The sequence below is a fragment of the Triticum urartu genome, chromosome 2A, assembly GCF_056163025.1.
Source record: "Triticum urartu cultivar PI428250 chromosome 2A, HENAU_Tu73, whole genome shotgun sequence".
Taxonomy (NCBI): Eukaryota; Viridiplantae; Streptophyta; class Magnoliopsida; order Poales; family Poaceae; genus Triticum; species Triticum urartu.
Window position 1 is genome coordinate 578,453,105 of NC_141874.1, and position 12,197 is coordinate 578,465,301.

The 12,197-nt window shown below is 51.5% G+C and overlaps 1 pseudogene; it reads left to right on the forward strand.

Moving 5' to 3' along the window:
• The first annotated feature begins 10,906 nt into the window (after positions 1-10,906).
• On the forward strand, positions 10,907-11,938 carry LOC147986009 (uncharacterized; annotated as a pseudogene).
• Positions 11,939-12,197: the final 259 nt, after the last annotated feature.

Below are 12,197 nucleotides of genomic sequence, written 5' to 3' on the forward strand. Positions count from 1 at the left end.
AAAATAAAATGTTCAAAATGTAGCAAATAAATCATATATGATTATGGTGGAGAAAACACTTCTTTATAAAATGTTTAGATGCAATAAATTAAGTAAAACAGGGGCTAAACAATTATTTAAATGCTTTTAAAATAATAAACACTTAAAAACCATTTTATTTTAAGTGCTAAATTATTTGTGGCAGAGGCACATTTTGTAACACTAATTTAGGTGTCACTTTTGTATTTTATTAAAACTAAAATAACTAGATACTAAAGTGAAACAAAAAAGAAATAAAATAAATAAAAGCAAAAGGTAAAAGAAACAAAAAAAGGAAAGGAAAGACAACCCCCTTGCCCCACTGGGCCTTAGCCCAGCTGGCTCAATCGTCTGGCCCAGCTCCCCCTGGTTGTCGTCTACCTCTACAGGGGAAACCGACCGAGCGCTCGGGCGCGCTCCCGCCACACCCCGTCGACGACAACGACGCTGGAGGGGATAAGGGCTCCCCTCTGGCGCCTCGGTCTCCCTTCCACCTACTAGCGCACCCACTCGCTCCCTCTTGCTACGCCTCCCTCTCCAGATCCGCCATCACCGGGCGCTGTTGTCGCCGCCACCGTCTTCCACCGCGGTGACCGCCGCCGCCGTCCCTCTCGGAGTTGTCCAGGTGGACCCCCGTCGACCACCGCGTCTTCTTCGAGTCCCCATTCATCGGGAGCAGCACCACAACGACGGCATCGACCGGCTCCACCAACCTCGACCGCCGCCATCTCGCCATCGTCCCGCGAGCTCCGGCCGTCCCCAACCCCCTCGAGCTCGTCCACAACCTCCCCGTAGTGAGCCCTCCTCTGATTCCCCGCTCCCCCTCCTGCTTTCCTCTTGACATAGGCCGTCGGACCCCCTGCGACCGAGCTCATGCTCGCCATGCCCGGTCTGCGTCTCGTGCGCCATGTCCGCTCCTTCTTGCGCCCGCCTTCACCCGCAGCCGCCTGCCCGCTCTGGCCGATGCCCGGCCACGACCCCGCACTCCTGCGCCTGCCTGAGCAAGGCCTCGCGCCATCACCATTGCTGATGGCGCGCCCTGCTCATCCCTGTCGCGCTGCCATCGCGCTTCGCCCGCGCTGCTGCCGCGCCGCCTCCTACTGCTACCGCCGCTATCGCAGGTCGGTGTAGCCGCTGCCGCTACGAGCTGCTGCTGGCCCTGGCCGCCGGCGCACCGCCGGGTCCGGCCGCTCGCGGCGCCTGGCCTTCGTGCGTGCCTGCGCACAGCCACGCTGGGGCTGGCCTTTGTGCCTCTGCCAGCGGGCCACCAATCTGCCCAATTAGGGGTCTAATCCCCTATTAGCCCTTAACACACTCATGTTTAGTTTATTTTGGTTTAACTAATTAGTTAGTCTAGATCCTATGACATGTGGACCACACTGTAAATTAAAATGATAAATTAAATTAAAAGTGCCTAAGTCTATGACAGCAAGGACCCACCTTTACTATTCACACTTTGACCAGTCAAATATTGACTGAGTCAACACTATTGACTGGACCCTCCCTGGCCCACTGTCAGCCTCTGTGCTGCTTTGCTATGTACACTTTGTGTGTGCACGTAGCAATTTAATCTTTATTTTCAAATTAGTATTAATTCCAGAATTTCCAGATTTTTATTAAAACTTTAAGATTTAATATAAAATAAACCGTAGTTCGGATGAAAATACTTTGTACATGAAAGTTGCTCAGAACGATGAGACGAATCCGGATACGCAGCCTGTTCGTCCGCCACGCATCCCTAGCATAGCAAACACGCAACTTTCCTCCTCTGATTCATCTGTCCGAAAACGCAAAACACCGGGAATACTTTCCCGGATGTTTTCGCCCTTCATCGATACCACCTCGTACCGCGTTAGGGCACACCTAGCATCACGCTTTGTCATGCCATGCATCGTCATGCATTTGTTTGCATTATATTCATTGTTTCTCCCCCCTCTTCTCTCGCTAGACACCGAGACCGATGCCGCTGCTACCCAGTACGACTACGGTGTTGACGACCCCTCTCTCTTGCCAGAGCAACCAGGCAACCCCCCCCCCCTTGATCACCAGATATCGCCTACTCTTCTCTATACTTCTTGCATTAGAGTAGTGTAGCATATTACTACTTCCCGTTAATCCTATTCTCATGCATAGCCTGTCATTGTTGCTACAACTATTGATACCTTACCTGCAATCCTAATGCTTAGTATAGGATGCTAGTTTATCATCAGTGGCCCTACATTCTGGTCCGTCTGCCATGCTATACTATCGGGCCGTGATCACTCGGGAGGTGATCACGGGTATATACTCTATACTTTATACATGATACCTATGGTGACTAAAAGACGGGTCGGCTCGTAGGAGTACCCGCGAGTGGATCTTTGTGGCGGAGCGACAAGGCAGGTTGAGACCACCTAGGAGATAGGTGGGCCTGCCCTGGTCGGCGTTCGCGGTTATTTCAAAATAACACGTTTAATGAGATCTTGGTATTTGATCTGAGTCTGGCTACTGGCCTATACGCACTAACCATCTATGCGGGGACAGTTATGGGCACTCGACGTCGTGGTATCAGCCGAAGCCTTCGTGACGTCAGCGACTGAGCAGCGCGCGCCGGGTTGGACTGGAATGCCTACTCTTGTATAAGGGAGGCTAGGTCTGCTCACCGGCCGCGTACGCAACGTGCAAGTGTGCAATGGGCGATGGGCCCAGACCCCCTGCGCCATAGTATTTAGACCGGCGTGCTGACCTCTCTGTTGTGCCTAGGTAGGGCTGCGATGTGTTGATCTTTCCAGGCCGGGCATGACCCAGGAAAGTGTGTCCGGTCAAATGGGATCGAACGTGTTGGGTTATGTGGTGCACCCCTGCAGGGAAGTTAATCTATTCGAATAGCCGTGATCTTCGGTAACAGGACGACTTGGAGTTGTACCTTGACCTTATGACAAATAGAACCGAATACTTAATAAAATGCACCCTTCCAAGTGCCAGATACAACCGGTGGTCGCTCTCTCACAGGGCGACGAGGGGAGGATCATCGGTTAGGATTATGCTACACGATGCTACTTGGTGAACTTACCATCTACTCTCTTCTCCTGCTGCAAGATGGAGGTTACCAGAAGTGTAGTCTTCGATAGGACTAGTTATCCCCCTCTTATTCCGGCATTCTGCAGTTCAGTCCACATATGATACCCTTATTCCATTTGATACCAATGCATACATATGTAGTGTAGCTCCTTGCTTGCGAGTACTTTGGATGAGTACTCACGGTTGCTTTGCTCCCTCTTTTCCCCCTTTCTATACCTGATTGCTGCGACCAGACGTTGGAGCCCAGGAGCCAGACGCCACCGTCGGCGACGACTACTACTACTCGGGAGGTGCCTACTACTACGTGCAGCCCGCTGACGACGACCAGGAGTAGTTTAGGAGGATCCCAAGCAGGAGGCGTGCGCCTCTTTCGATCTGTATCCCAGTTTGTGCTAGCCTTCTTAAGGCAAACTTGTTTAACTTATGTCTGTACTAGATATTGTTGCTTCCGCTGACTCGTCTATGATCGAGCATTTGTATTCGAGCCTTCGAGGCCCCTGGCTTGTAATATAAAGCTTGTATTATTTTAATTTGTGTCTAGAGTTGTGTTGTGATATCTTCCTGTGAGTTCCTGATCTTGGTCGTACACATTTGCGTGCATGATTAGTGTACGGTCAAATCGGGGGCGTCACACGATCTTTATGTCTCAACCATTTCGAGACTCCTCGTCATGTTCGTGATCACATCCGGGACTCCAAACTACCTTCGGTACATCAAAACACATAAACTCATAATACCGATCGTCACCGAACGTTAAGCGTGCGGACCCTACAGGTTCGAGAACTATGTAGACATGACCGAGACACGTCTCCGGTCAATAACCAATAGCAGAACCTAGATGTTCATATTGGCTCCCACATATTCTACGAAGATCTTTATCGGTCAAACCGCATAACAACGTACGTTGTTCCCTTTGTCATCGGTATGTTACTTGCCCGAGATTCGATCGTCGGTATCTCAATACCTAGTTCAATCTCGTTACTGGCAAATCTCTTTACTCGTTCTGTAATGCATCATCCTGCAGCTAACTCATTAGTCACATTGCTTGGAAGGCTTATATTGATGTGCATTACCGAGAGGGCCCAGAGATACCTCTCCGACAATCAGAGTGACAAACCCTAATCTCGATCTATGCCAACTCAACAAACACCATCGGAGACACCTGTAGAGCACCTTTACAATCACCCAGTTACGTTGTGACGTTTGGTAGCACACAAAGTGTTCCTCCGTTATTCGGGAGTTGTATAATCTCATAGTCATAGGAACATGTATAAGTCATGAAGAAAGCAATAGCAATATACTAAACGATCAAATGCTAAGCTAACGGAATGGTTCAAGTTAATCAGATCATTCTCTAATGATGTGATCTCGTTAATCAAATGACAACTCATGTCCATGGCTAGGAAACTTAACCATCTTTGATTCAACGAGCTAGTCAAGTAGAGGCATACTAGTGACACTCTGTTTGTCTATGTATTCACACATGTACTAAGTTTCCGGTTAATACAATTCTAGCATGAATAATAAACATTTATCATGATATAAGGAAATATAAATAACGACTTTATTATTTCCTCTAGGGCATATTTCCTTCGCCTCCAAAATCAAATGGCTAGGTCTCTTGTGGTGAAACCAATTCATCAGGGTTCAAGTCCTAGACTTCGCACTGGTGGTCGCATTTTTCTGTATATATAGGCCTCTATATTTTCCCCTTTACCTCTAAGTATAAATTCTAAGTGGGTGTTTTTACATGACTATAATTTGTAGGGATAGAGGAGACTTCAAGTAGTGTGTTAAAATTCCAATTTTTTTATTATTTTGATAATTCTTTTTAAGTATGGATGAGTTTGAAGAACCTACTAGAGCCCACATTTATTCTGGAAATGGGAAAAACTTGGGAGCAAAAGATATGCAGGATGCTACAAGATTTTGTCCGGCCCAGGTGTGGGTGATTGTACCAAAAACAAATAATTATTGGCATGAGTTTTGGATGAAAATTTTCATGTGAAACCGAATTTTCTTAGGAGAAAATTCTATATGATTCAATCCTACGAATTAAACCAACATAAGAAAAATTCGGTGGTTTCTATTACTCTAAGCCCTCTTTGATTCGCAGGATTCTCTGAACTCGGGAAGAGGAAAAAATACATGATTGGAGGGGCATGCCTACTTGAAATAACCCTGTTGATGTTTGACAACATAAGGTTAGGACCTTTAAGAGGTTGGCTAGAGGGTGGAGTGGGAACATAGAAGCTTTCCTTTGGGAAAATAAGAATGAGCTTATGATAGAATATGATAGTTTGGATATCAAGGTTGAATCTCAAGAACTTTGATGATGAGAAAGATATGATGAATAGTATTTCTCAGAGAGCTTCATGAAGTTTGGCAGGTGGAAGAGATTAAATCTAGGAAGAAGTCTAGGGACAGAGAAATTCTTGAGGGGGATAGAAATAGTGGATATTTCCATGTAGTTGCTAATCAGAGGAGGAGAAAAAACGTATAGATGTTTTAGATACTGTAGATGGTCCTACATAACATAGGAATGCAGAAGATTGTTGTAAACTATTACAAATCTTTGTTTAGATGGGAGCCTAGACCTAATATTAGTCTTAGAGAAGATTTTAATAGGGATTCTGAGAAAGTTACTGAGGAAGAAAATACAATATTATAGGCCTTCTCTGAAGAAGAGATCAAGGCTGCAGTTTGGGGTTCTTACTCGGATGGGCCCCTGGCCCTGATAGGCTTCTTTTCATGTTCTAGGAAGTATATTGAGACGTATTTAAGGGTGGCTTAATTAGGATGTTTAATGCTTGGTACAGTGATGATTTGGATCTACATAGACTAAACTTTGCCATGCTTTCCTTGATACCTAAAGAGAATGAGGCTAGGACTATAAATAAGTTCAGGCCCATTGGTTTCTTAATAAGTTGTTGTTTTAAGATCTTTGCTAAAGTTCTTACAAATAGGTTAGCTCTTATTATTGGTAGATTGATCTACGAAGGTACATATTTTTTAGGGTGGTTACTACCCATGAGATTGTACGTGTTGCAACACTCTTCTGGTCAATAAGGTTTAGTTTTTAAGATTAATTGTGAAAAGGCTTATGACAAAGCTAATTTAGATTTCCTTTATGAGGTGCTTCCTCTTAGAGGGTTTTGGCCTAGATGGTTGGGCTGGATTAATTTTAACCCAAAATGGCTCTGTTGGAGTCAAGTTGAATGGAGAGGAGAGTGATTATTTTCTTACTGGAAAAGGTTTGAGACATGGGGGATCCCCTGTCCCCTCTCCTCTATAATCAAGTTTATAATGCTACTGAGGATTTCTAGCACTAACAAACGTCATGCAAGCAAACTCTATTGTGTACTAATAAACCATGTAGTGACGTAGAGCTAGCTTCCGCCAAATTAACACTAGCATGTTTAGTAGCTTTCGTCAAATGCTAGAATGTTTTAACTAGTGCTTCACTGGTTGCTAGCACATGAAGTAAGCATTAGTGGCTTCTGCCCAAGATGAATCATGTTAATTAGTGGCCAACATGAAGCACGTGATTAGTGGTTTTCGCGAAACATACTAAACATGGTAGCAGCCTCAAACGCTTGCATGCTAATCACCTTCCTTCCGTCAGCAGCGGCCTTTTGCCATCCAGACGAAGAGGAAGGGGGTATGTGGTGGCTTTTGGTCTGTCATATGGAATGTCAAGACATCCGCAATGCTCCCACAGGTTTGCTTTCATTTACGAGAAAAAGAACAAGCGGACGCGCCCACAAACAAATATGGATCTGTGTTGGACGGCAAAGTGAACCCAAGCAGCTTGGTCCAAACATTTGCGAGTTATTTGAGGATTTGCTTCAACACCGACCAACAAATTTTCTCCCGCGTCCGTTCGCGGACCGGGGGTGAGGGGGAGGAGGGCCAGTCCGTGGACACAGATGCGGGAGGGAGCCATCCAACGTTGCCCGCATACATTTCAATAACTTTTTGAACCAACCGGACGAAACTCATACAATCGGACGGATTTCATATAAACATGACAAAATTCATTATATTTCGGGCATACTTCAACTCAAAGCAAAGCTCGTCCGACTCTAGAGGTATAATACCTAAACTAAATGATCTCTGGCGCTCGTTCTCCATGTCCGGCCATGAGGCCCGAAAACTGAATCTTCGCCTTCTCCAGTTCCGCCTTGGCGCTCTCCAGCTCCTCCTTCAGAGCCCCGGGAAGTGAAGTTGTCCACCTCCACGTCACCGCCAAGTGGCTAATCGGTTGACGATGTTCAAGCCACCAAGCTTGGCTTCGACGGGAGGGGGGAGCGGTGGCCTTCTTGGGACCCGAGCGGTGGTGACCTACCGTGCACTACTCGTCCTCGCTGCCGGCGGCGCCGACGGACGTGTTAGCTTCGTGGTCATGGCGGTGGGCCGCGGCCTTGGTGGAGCCAGCGATGTCCTCCACGTCATCGGTCTTGCCAAACACCTCGTCTGCCGCCTTGTCGAACTCCTTGTAGGTGGCCTCCGGTTTTGGCTGACGCTGGCGGTAACATGTCCGCGCCCGGCGTGATCTCCTTGCCGACGTTGAGCTGCTCCTCCGCCTGTTGGTGCTCCTGGAGGAGCTGGAGGTTGTAGGTGGCGTCGACTCGCGCCTCCCGGAGCTGCTCCTCCCGCACCATGTCCATGTAATGGGTGTGTGCCTCACCGATGGTCATGGTGCAATGCGCCGGCGAGGAGGGTGGCGCCGGCTCGTTCTCGGACGCGTCACCCATTGGGACGTCGTCGGCCTCCGACTGCCGGCCAGCTTGCTGCAATGGGGCAGAGCGGTCAGACGCGGGCGTGGCAGCTGTCCGGACGCCCGTAAAGCCCCCCACACTTGTCTCTGGTTTATGAGAGAAAGTGTGTCCGGACGTATGCAAGGGGTTTAAGAATCGGTGTTGGAAATGCCTTAACCCTCCAAAAATCCCGTGAAATTCCTGAATCAAAGCAGCCCTAAAGTTGCTATGGCAATCCTCTGAATCAAGATGCTCTAGAGTTTGCAATCCCTCCATTTTCGAGCCGCCTATTAACGCCGGTGTACCGTACGTGCGTGGCATATTTACGTTCTGCCGGAGCTCCGGCACTGAAGACCAGCCAGCCGGGGCGACGGAGCACGCGCGCCTCCCTAGGCCGGTCCCGCGGTGAACGGCGTGACTATTCCGTATAAGAGCATGGTTAATAGAAGAGCCGGCAGCTGGCTCTGTACTCATGCCATGTCATATATAGCCTTTGTGAAAAAAATCGCATATAATAAGGCTGGCGTGTAAGTTGGCTGTAGCAATTAATGTTTGCATGCATGGGTAAGAATGCAAACGCATTTGATTGGAAGAGGGAAAGAAGCGTCAGCCTTCAGCCCCTGCATGCATTCTTTTCTCTCAAGTGCAGTGCTACAGCCGGGCGATTGCCCAAGCGCCGGCCTCTTCCTCATTCCAACTTTCTCTCTCCTCCAGCTAGTATTTTTGCTGATCTGGACAGCTTATAGCCTGCTGACTCAGGCTTACTATACTTGCTCTAACTGGTGTTACACCGAAGCAGACAATGAGTACAACCCGCACGAGATGACGAAAACGGAGTCCCGCAGCATGCATGCACGCGCAGACGGAGTTAAATGCGGAGAGAGGGGCCGCTCCCGGCCGGGAAAGCTCGGTAGGTGGCGCTCATCTACGCCCATTCCTCCGGCTTAACGCCGGGCATTCATGGAGCCCCCACCCCACCGCTTCCTCCCTCGCTGGATTTAAAGTTGCCATCGCCGAGTTGGTGCAACACGTCCGGCGTCCGCGTGCGTCGGCGCCCCGCCCCGCCCGACGTGTGCAAAGCCCAGGACGGCGATGAGTCCAGGCCAGAGGGCGCTTCCCTGATCTCGCTCGCCTCGCCATCATCGCCGTGCCGTGACCCCATCCCGTCACATGCACCACAGCGACCGGTCGCTAGCCTAGCCGCGCGCGTGTGTGCATCAGTACATGTACCTCTATATCTCTCTCTGTGCATGCCAGTGAGTGTGCATGTCTAGTGCGTGCCGTGAGCATCGTACGAAGAGATCCTATGCCGGTGGTGGCGCATCGCATTCGCGTGCCGTGGCGATGCACGGTGGTGAGCCGCGCCATGCATGGTCTCTGATCGAGCTCTGCGCCCTCTGGTGCATGGCCGGTGCACGTATTGATTGATTGACGAGCAAACATATACATGCGCAGGCAGGCAGGGCAGGCGCAGCAATGGAGATGTGCATGGACGACCGGCCGGCCGGCACATGCAGCGCAGCAAATTAACCTCTCGGCTGCAGCGTCCATAAAGCCATGTTTCATCGTTTCGGGGATCGGCTCGGACCACACGGCCGCGCCGTGCTCTACCACCCTTTTGCACCCCCGCAGGCCATTTATGTCCACCGTACCACCTCTCCGGCCCTCTCCACGCCACGGTCCTCCGGTCCTCCTCTCCAGTCTACCTATCCTTCCTTCCGCTACATAAAGCCCGGGCAGCTAGCTAGCACCCTCCTCCTTCCCTCCCAGCACTCTCAGCAGTAGTCGCCATGCAAACCGCAGCAGCTCTTCCCTCTGGGCGCCTCGCCACGGTGCCCAGCCCCATGCCGGCACAGAGCCTCCGCGGTCCTCTCCATGCCAGCCTCGTCTTCGTCCCGGTGCTCTCCTCCGTGACCAGGCCCAAGCTTCCAGGATCCAAGGAGGGGCCGTCGGGGAGCTGGGCGTGTCGCGCGCCCCGCTGATCGACCGCCGGCTCTATCCTCCCTGAGCTCTTCTGCGCCCCACCTCCTCACCATCCCTCTCTTCCGCGTCACCGTTCCTTGGTGCGGTCTTCAACCGTTCAAAGAAGCTCTTGCCATTGTTGCACTAACCGCTGTTCTTGACCTTGCAAGACTTTGCCCTGCCAACCACCCCTCTACCAGTATTCAACCCCATACTCATCCACACCAACCCTCTCATCTCCCGTTATCCCGTCTATCCCTCTTGAGCTTTTGTGACTGCAACATCTAGCAGTAGATCGATCGAGTTTGCGTGTGACGCTGCTGTGTATCTTTGCCCAATAAGATCGTGTGTTTAGGTTGCTGTGGCATCTCATGTCACCGCTTCAGCCATCTTGGCTAGCCTGCAGTATTGTTATTCTCTTCATCTTTCCGGTGAGTTGATGTTTAGTTAGGTTTTTGTATTGCTCTTCACATATTAAGCTAGCCAAGATTTTACTTGTAAGCCTGATGTTGTAATGCGTGTCCAGTTTAGTTTCTGTCCCATCATATGTCAGCGTTTCAGTCATCTTGGCTATAGTATTGTATTGTTCTTCTTTCCGATCAGATCAGTTCATGTTTCGTTATTGTCTTCCTCGGTTGCTGTTTGTTGCCTCGGCAAGATAAGCTGGGCAGCTCAGATTCTACCTGTAATCAAGCTTAATGTTGTAAGAGCAACTCCAAAAGACCGACCCATATCATCCGTCTGCGTTCGTTTGGGTCGACGCGGACAAAAGTGGCGGCCCAACGCGTCGACCCAAACCTAAATCACGTCCGCGTCGCGTCCATGCTGACGCATTTGCGTCCCAAATGCGTCGGCGTGGACGCCGAACGGACGCTTCGCGCGCCTTCTCGTTATCCGCCGCGTCCCCACATGGCGGCCGTCCAACTACCTGCTGCCCACGCGGTCAGTTTAATTTATGACGACGGGCCCACGCGTCAGCGACGGTGCTCGTCCTTTTTTAAGCCGACCGTGCGGCGGGGCCGTCCTCATCCAAACTCGCCGTCCCCATCTGCCCACCCTTGCTCCCTCGTCGCCGGCAAACCCTAGCCACCGCAACCACAGCAATGATGGGCCTCTTCTTCGGCGCCAGCGGCAGCAAGGCCAAGGGCAAGTCCCCCGCCACCCCTTTTCCCTCCGAGTTTCTCCCACCCCCGCCGGCGCCTCACCGGCAGAGGCAGCGCATCAGCGTGCCAGTGCACCAGGCGGAGTGGCACTGGCAGAACCGCCAGCCGCTGCCATATCCCGACGTGACGCTGCCGCACGACTGGCATCTGGATCCAGATAGGATCCCAGTGCCGGCGGTGCCGCGGTCGGCTCGTGCTCACGCGGAGGAGGTGCGGCGCCGGCGGGCTCTGCTGACGGCGGAGCAGCGCTGCGACAACGCCTACGCAACCGACTCGCCCAACTGGGCGAGGTGGTTCGCCTTCGAGCACGAGGAGGCGAGGCGCCGGAGCGTGCGCGAGGTCGACCGGAGGCCAACACCGCTGGTCGTCCGCGAGGAGGACCAGGCGGCGGAGGACGCCTACTAGGCGGCCCTTGCGGCCGTCTACCGTGAGAGCGAAGAGGACGAACGGCGCAGAGCGGAGGCGGCGGAGGCGGAAGAGGAAGCCTGCTACGAGGCGGCAATGGTGCAGGCCCTTGCACTCTCCGCGGCGGGCGACAGCGTGGTGCCGCCGGTGGCCCCGCCGTCCCCCATCAAGCCGGAGCCGGAGCCGCAGCCGGAGCCCGAGCCCGAGCCCATCGCGCGCTTCTCCTGGAATGGAGTGGTGCGCGAGTGGTTGTCCGCGCCACCGGTCTGGCTGGGGGTGACGCCGGCACAGGAGCAGGCCTATCTCGAGATGTGGCGCCAGCGCCGGCTGGCAGAGGAGCGCCGGCAAGGCGAGTATGAGGAGATGCTCGAGCGCGACCTCAATGAGGAGGCGCGCGAGGCCGAGGAGGAGGCGCGCCAGGCCGCGGCTGCACAGCCCCCCGCTCCGGCACTGCCTGCGCCGGCACATCCCTACATGGCAACGCTCTGGAACACGGCGTTCGCCTGGGCCGGGCCGGCGCCGACGCTCATCGACCTCACGGACCCCGAGGACGACGACGACGACGCCTAGGGCTGTTGGAAATATGCCCTAGAGGCAATAATAAATTAGTTATTATTATATTTCCTTGTTCATGATAATCGTTTATTATCCATGCTAGAATTGTATTGATAGGAAACTCAGATACATGTGTGGATACATAGACAACACCATGTCCCTAGTAAGCCTCTAGTTGACTAGCTCGTTGATCAATCGATGGTTACGGTTTTCTGACCATGGACATTGGATGTCATTGATAACGGGATCACATCATTAGGAGAATGATGTGATG